This window comes from Pangasianodon hypophthalmus, chromosome 2, assembly GCF_027358585.1.
Source record: "Pangasianodon hypophthalmus isolate fPanHyp1 chromosome 2, fPanHyp1.pri, whole genome shotgun sequence".
In the NCBI taxonomy this organism is placed as follows: domain Eukaryota; kingdom Metazoa; phylum Chordata; class Actinopteri; order Siluriformes; family Pangasiidae; genus Pangasianodon; species Pangasianodon hypophthalmus.
The window spans coordinates 1,094,213-1,102,500 of record NC_069711.1 but is presented as its reverse complement, the minus strand read 5'-3'; the positions used below and the strand labels follow the sequence as shown (position 1 = coordinate 1,102,500).

At 35.6% G+C, this 8,288-nt stretch overlaps 1 protein-coding gene across 3 annotated transcripts in view; it reads right to left on the bottom strand.

Annotated features, from left to right (window-relative positions):
• The window catches only part of cnga3a (cyclic nucleotide gated channel subunit alpha 3a), a 14,106-nt gene extending 13,464 nt beyond the window's left edge, over nucleotides 1-642 (bottom strand). For all 3 annotated transcript variants that reach the window (XM_034309902.2, XM_034309904.2, XM_053229866.1), the window contains exon 1: nucleotides 260-642. The gene's annotated coding sequence lies outside the window, so the exon portion shown is untranslated. The remainder of the gene's footprint in view (nucleotides 1-259) is intronic.
• Nucleotides 643-8,288: the final 7,646 nt, after the last annotated feature.

The window sequence follows — 8,288 nt, the reverse complement described above, 5'->3', positions numbered from 1 at the left end:
TCGAAAGCAAATTAGAGTCTTAGAAAAGAATCATTTAGCCAGTGAGTTAGAGAATCGAATCATTTTAGTGTACCGAATTAAATGATACAATTAGGAATTAGTGAGTAAACTGAAGAGTCGAAGAGTCATTTTAGTGTACCGATTCAGTGACAAGAATCGTTTTGCGCACCACTAAACATACAGCAAGATATATCATTTTGAAAGTTATGTTTTTCGAAAGTTATGTCAGTTTACATTTTTAAAACTCACTCCTACTCACCAGAAAACTCAGAGTGAGACAGAGGCAGCCGAAGTTTGCTCATAAACAGAGAGAGAGAGAGAGAGAGAGAGAGAGAGAGAGAGAGAGCTGTTAGCCGTTAGCTGAGCTGATTCCTGTCACACTGGTTCAGCGCGAGCGCATCAAGTCTCGCGCTCATCTCCTGTCAACGGCTCCTCTCACCGGGACATCATACACTCCCGTTCTCGATAAACAAACTCCACTCTGAGGTTTTTCAGCCATAATCCGCTTTTTCCCCTGTTATAAATAAATCATAACTGCCTTCTGTGCTTCTTATTTCGACATTAATCTCATCAGCGAGGCAGAGTTTCTGACTAACAGTCTGACCACCTGAGCGAACAGCGTCGTGATGGACAAGAGGGTGGAGCCAGCGGAGAATTTATAGAGGGGCGGGGCCAGCGCGGTGCCTTGTTTATTATTAAGGGGGCGTGGTCAAGTGAGCCATCTCATTAATATTAATGAGCACTGCACTTATAACTAGTGCTGGATTGGATTTCTAGCTCTAATTCAACTGTTTATTCATAATATGTATTTTAATATTAAAAATTTGTTAAATTATACACATAAAACAACTAGTGCAAAGTGATAGATATTAGTTATTAGTTGTGTAATAATCAGTAGTAGCATTCTGTATTTATTTGTTTGTTTGTTTGTTTGTTTGTTTATTAGTGTTACCAGTGTATAACAGCTTTATAACGCTTCAGTGTATAGTTATAGCAGCATAGAGTATTTAATAGTGACAGAAAGCAGATTACTATACATCTTAAAACACAAAAAAATTACCTTCTTTTTATCTTTGGGATTTGTTTTAGATTGCACTTTTAATTTTTAGGAACATATTAATTAATCTTGCTTGTAATCACTTAAATAAAATATTGTAATTACAGTTACACTGCAATAATACAATTAACATAACCATTAAAACATGGATAATGATAATAATAATAATAAGAATTAAGAATTATTTATATATTAATTTTATATAGCACCTTATATAGCATGTTGAGATATAGAATATTTTTTAGTTTCATTTTCTTCTGTTGTTATTTTCTGTTTTTGCATATTAATTATTCATAATAATACATTTTATTTATATAACGCCTTTCACACATATAAATTGCAGCTCAAAGTGCTCAAAGTGTGAAGGAAAAAAAGAATTAATTAAACAAAATTTAAAAATATAATCTAAAACAATATGCTAAAATAAACAAATAATAATAATAATGAAATAAATAATAATAGCAGTGACAGAAATACAAAATAATGCACCAGTAAAAAAAAAAAAAAAAAAACAAGTTACATAATAAAGCTAGTAATAATAAAAAATAAATATGAAAATATATAAAAATATATATAATATATATATATAAATAAATAGTAAAATATAAATATATATGTATATATACATTCTGTAAATAAATGGTTGTATTTCCTAACAGATGAATGCAATATTTTTTATTAAACCCTTGAATTAAAGCTGAAAGTTTACACTTCAATCACATCTTGATTGCTTTATTTCAAATCCATTGTGATGGTGTACAGAGGCACAATTACCAAAACTGTGTCACTGTCCAAATACTTATGGATCTGACTGTATATTTGCAGCTTTTTATATATTTCTCATCCTTTACTCTTTAGCCTTTAGCTCTTACAGTGATTGTGTCATGATGCACAAGATCAGCGAAAATACAGCTACTAGAGTTTTCTGAGAGAGAGCGTTTCTGGTGAAGCAGCACTTCTGTGGTGGTTAGATCTTCACTGGAATAAACATGTCGTGGTTGGTGGTATGACCTGCCTGGAATCAGCGTTACTCTCCGCCTCCACCCACGGAGAGTCCAGAGAAATCCTCGAGGCAATCTGCGGAGCTGCATCGCTAATCCAGGATTAGCTTTGAGCACCTCTAATGCTTCTTCATGGACTTACATTACACATGTGCACCTGCTGCACGGAGCCGGAGTCGCCATCAAAGAGGAGCAGTGACAAGGTTTCTCCATTCTGATTGGTCAGGAGGTGTTGATTCATTCTCTATAACGGCAGCTGTGATAGTAGTGCGATAGTTATATTAATAGTAATTCACAGGGAAGGAGTCTCCAGTGTCAGGACAGTTTTTAAACAGTCAGGACATATAAATTTACTATATACTTTTTTACTTTTTTATAGGAAACTGATCAACTTCAGGGTGAAACAGCTGGTCGCTCTGCTTCATCACATCACCCCGTCGCTGATTACTTTCCTACAACAGCACAACACACAGTGGTTTATTAGCATACTTAAAACATTTGGCTTCTTCCATTAGCCTGACCCTTAGCCTCGGTGTTATGCAGATTCCTCCTTTAATTCTCTTTAACCTCAGCCATCTGTCACTGTAAGAGCACCAGCTCTCGTACACACATTATATAAAAACCCGAAAGCTTATGAACGGCTTGTTAAAACACCGTGTTTATTCTAAAGAACTAACAAAAACGCTTGCGATACACTATGGTCAGAAATGATGATTCTTGTTCGTCTGGGAGAAATAAAAAGATTCAGTGTGTATTTTAAAGCGAAGAATAGGATTCAGGTAATGTAGCATGAATATGAAGCTTCTCTTGCATTTAAATGAACACTTTTATTTTTTACAGGAATTTATAATAAATATATGTATAATATATTTCTGGAGAACATTTGGTGGGAATCCAACACTGCTCATCACCCTGAGGACACCATCCAGATTGTGAAGCATGGTGGTGGTAGCATCACGCTGAGTGTTAATTTTGGCATCTTTGGGTTTTTTTTTCCTCTGACTAATCCCCTCTTTATCCATCTGATTAAAACTTTTCATGAACTTGGGCTTCATGATGCTGTGTGTTTAGGTATGTTCTCTAACAAACTCTGGGTTCTTCCAGGAGCAGGTGTACTTACAGGTGTATCGCCTTCAAAAATAATGAAATTAAATGTTTCTACATAAAAAAAAACACTATAAAGAGCAGTAAACAGTAATAAATGATACAAAGTCAATATTTAATGTGACGATCCTTCACTTTAAATAAATAAAGCAGTATCTGAGGTGCAGTGTGTGCAGTTTTCTAAGGAAATGAGCTGGAAGTGTTACTGAGCATCTTGCAGAAGCAGCCACAGTTCTTCTGGAGACTTTGACTGTCGACTCGCTTCTTATTTCTGCAGCGAAACCCAGCAGCCTTCATTATGTTTTTATCTGAAAAGTGTCTCTTATGGAATCTGCTGCTTTCTTTACTGACATACAAACATTTTTCTGTAACATTTCATTTTGTGCTGGAAAACTAATGTTTGGAATCTAAAATGTTTTTGTACTGAATCAATAATGTAGAAGTCAGAAAATAAACATCTATAACAAAGTTTGTACTTAAAAAAAATAAATAGGGTGCCAAGACTTTTGCACAGTACTGTATATACAGATCATGTGACACTTTAATTGCACAGAGGTCGACTCCATTCAACTAGTTATGTGACTTCTGAAGGCAACTTATTTTACACCAATGAGGGTGAATGCTTATGCAATCACAACTTTTAGGAGTTTTTTAAAAACACTTTTTACAAACTATATTGACTTTTATCTCCATTTGCATATTATGGGCTGTTTTGTGTAGATTCATGGCATAAAAATCCCAATTAAATCCATTTTAGTTTGAGGTTTTAACGCTACAGAATGTGGGAAAGTTCATGTGGGGGTTGAATACTTGAGCTTTGAGGATATGCAGTCGTGAGTAAATATAGCTGGTAAGGAGATTAACTTTAATGTTCTGTTTACTGCAGGTTTGGCATCGATGAGTAGCTTAGAATAGAAATGATCTTCTGCCAGCTCTAATTTGGTTTGATCAGAGTCTCCAACAGAAGAAGGACGATGATGATGATGATGGCGATGATGATGATGATGAAGCACACAGACTGTTACACGTGTAGGTCAACATCAGGTGATTTAACACGCTGCACCTTGCTGAGTAGCTTTTATTTTTCACTTTTATGAGATTAAAAATTAAAAAAAGTCCACTATGAACAGAAATTTCATAGGTTTTAAATAACAGTAAAATTCCAAAACCTGTAGAATTTTATCCTAGTGAATAAAAACGTCTCCTGGTTCATCTGTCCAGCTTCGGCGCACACTGTAGCCTCCTCTTCTTGGCTGACGGGAGTCTAACCCGTCAATATTGTTCATTCTGAGATGCTTTTCTGCTCAACACAGTTGTACAGAGTGGTTATTTGGGTTACTGTAGCCTTCCTGTCAGCTCGAACCAACAAGGCGTTCTTCTGCCTGCTGATTGGATGTTTCTTGTTTTTCTTTCGCACCATTCTGTGTAAACTATAGAGACTGTTTTGTGTGAAAATCCCAGAAGATCATCAGTTTCTGAAAAACTCAAACCAACAACCATGCTAAGATTTGCTAAAGTCACTGAGATCACTGAATTTATTTTTTTTTTTTTCTCATTCTGATGTTTGAGGTGAACATTAACTGAAGCTCTGGATCTGCATGATTTTATACATCGCGCTGCTGCTACATGATTGGCCGATGGGATGGATAATTGCATAAATATTTATAGTTTATATCCTTTCTGTTCTTCCAGAAGGAAAACTAAAGAACACTTAAAGGTTTTAAATGTTGTAGAAGAGTGGACTATTATGTTATGATGTCAGGTTGTACAGGATTAATTAATATGCAAACCAAAAATAACAAAAAAAAAAAAGTTAAAACATGAACAAGACATTAATCGAAGGCTTTTGCAATCCAAAAACACACAAACACACAAACACACATCTTGGTTCTTGGTCCAGAACGTTGCGTCGATGTTCTCGAGTCTCTGTTTGGCTTCCAGACTCTCAGACAATCAGTCGCTCTTCAGATGCAGGAGGACCGTAATTTTGATGAAGCACTTCTCTAAAACCACTACACTCTGTGTGTGTGTGTGTGTGTGTGTGTGTGTGTGTGTAGGTGTGTAACTCCTTAATAACTCCTGATTAGCTGTGTATTCAGCAATCTGAAGAGCGATGTTTAATAGGAACAACAGGAACAAGGGCAACGTCCTCACGTCTCGTCTCTTCTCATCCTCAGCGAAATCTTTGACACAGACACACTGAAAACACTGAAATAAAAAAGGAGGAAAAACAATTTAATATGCAGTTTTAATACTTTATATATTGAATCAGTGCAGAGAATTAAAGCACATAAAACAAAATATATGAAGATTTACGATAAATATAGAATTAGCATATGATTTGTTTATTCATCAGTTATTTCATTCTTTTAAAACAATAATTATTACGTTTTATTTATTAATCTTTCATTGATTTATTTACATATTTTATAAATATTATTTTATATTATAATTTAGTACTGTATATGTTTAAATGTGCTATATATAAATTATAGCATTTATTTATCAATAAAATAAATTTGCTTTATAATTTTATATGTTGCATATATATCACAGAAATCACGATTCATTTAGAAAAGATTTTATTTTAAGGGAAAATATTAAAACAGCGATGAGGTGGTGTGAAGAAGGCGGAGTTACTGTTACCACCCTGACGTTGATTATTTTCCAATAACAGCACGTCCTGAAGTGTTTTATTCCTCTTATACAACAGCAGCTATTAAAATCATAGAATGACACATCATACTTTTTATCCATTTAGAGTTACATTTAATGTTCCTGTTCTCGCTTATGTTACAGCAGCTATAAACAGACACTACTGTCAGACCTGCTGTTATGGAAAATTAATCAACATCCTCGGACCCAGTGTCTGAGCGCAGGAAAGCAGTAGGATTCATTCAGAGGTTCTTTCATGGGTTCATGAAGCATGCATTTGCATTGCACATGTGTCTGCATTGTATTCTCTCTCTCTCTCTCTCTCTCTCTCTCTCTCTCTCTCTCTGTTTTTTTTTTTTTTATTGTATTCTCCGAAATTCAGACATGACAATGGTTTAAGTTGCCATGGCAGCCACTCCAAGCCTAAGAGCGCTGGATCCTGGAGACCTCTTCATGAAAGAGCTCTACATGACAATCCGCTGTACATCACTCCATCTGTGTGCTTTCTGTCTTTCTGAGGCTTTAAACACACACACACACACACACACACACAATCAGATCATTAGTGTGTCTATTTAATGAACACACTCTCCATTAAGACTAAATTTAACCTGCTTGCGTTGGAGGTTTCAATCAATTACAAAAAAGAGAGAAAACCTGAGTACAATCTTACGTTATGTTGAACTCGGAATTACGTTATTCTTGAGCTACAACGTAGGAAGAAACACGCTCAGTGTTATAGATTTAACCCACTAATGTAGTCTGTGGTGATTGAACTAAAATAAATACAACTATAAACTCATTTAAAGTAATATTTTATTTACTGTTTATTCACAGTGTGAGCAGCCATTTTGATTTCAGCTCGTAGGCTGAACTCGGGGTTGAGGAGAACCTTATCGTCTTTCTGAGTTCTGAGTTAAGGAGACATTTTCCTTCTTTTTTAATCAGAGATCAGAAATTCTGAGTTACGAGATTTATGCTGCAATCCACTGGACTTATAACACCGAAAACCCCGACGTCCGACACGGAAAAGTGCAACGGAGCAGTGATTCCACTCGGAATTCCCAGTCGGGAAATCAGGCAAACATCCACCTAGCCCGAGCTCTCGGATGCAAACACACCTGACGTCATGGCAACAAGGGAGCGCATGCAGATTTCCCTTCGCATCATTTCCTACTTGATAAAACTTCGTAGATGTTTAACGTAATTCTGTTGATTCCGTTCCAGTGATAAAACCGTTGTGACAGATCATTTTCATGAGCAAAAGATCGAGATCTTGTTCAGCCGTCGAAAGATGACCGGTCTTATACGTAAATAATTCATGAAGATCTTCTCCATCTTTGTTTATCAAATTCACAGGCTAGTCGTACGAATACGACCTTGCTCCCTGCATCCGGGTTTTTCCGAGGAGAAGCACTGGAACGTTTTTAGATCAGAACTCGGGAAAAATCGACTCAGACCTTTCTGAGCTCTGACTACAACAGATTAAAGCTTTAGTCAAACTTACAGCGTTATTTTTTAAAGCAGTGGTATGTAATGTTTAGCGCCCTCTGCTGCCTGAGGGGTGAATAGCAATTACTGTGAAAACATCAACAAATCCTCGCTCCTCACTTTCCCACAATCAAACCACACCTCGTCCGGTTAAACGTTATGAAACAGGAAGGGCAGAGCCGAGGACTCTCGGGTATCGGTTCTCAGCTCAGGGCTCATTTCCGGGCCAGAAAAATGTAACTAGAAGCCTGAAATCGCAAAAATAAATAAATAAATAAACACACAAAATCAAGATTTATCAAATTATTTCCAGTTTATGTTTAAAATGAACATGATGAGTGGTTAGAGGTCTGGACTACTGATCAGAAGGTTGTGAGTTCGAATCCCAGCACCGCAAACGTCCGCCGTTCAAACCCCTTAAAGCTTCATCTGCTCGTCTCTGTAATAAAAGCATCAACTAAATGAATAAATATAAATGGAGATAAACAGGAAGAAGCATGACGTCACAAGAAACAAGATAATAAAGGGAATCTTCGAGTCAGGTGTGTGATGAGATGCGATTTAATCCCAATGCTGCCCTCTAGAGGAGGAGAGAAGAAATTCATTCCTACTTTCAGAAATAAATATTTTATTAATCTCTCTTCATCTTTAGTGTTTTTAGTCTTTTCTTTTATTCCACAACTTAATTCTGTTATTTTTTATTTTTATTTTTTTTTACAATATGCAATATGCAACATCTCTTTTTGCTAACGGAAGTGTGTGAACAGCTCTTAACATCCTGTAGTTATTAATAACCTGTAATTAATTAGGTGTATTAACACTAATGAAGTCTCATTTTAGTCTCATTATTCACTTTATAGAACAAAAATAAAATTAGTCCTTGTTTTGCATTTCTAATAAAATGCATTTAAGTTTTTTTTGTTGTTTTTTTTTTGCATAATGTTTATTATTTTATAAGTATAATCTCTTCAAATTTTTAG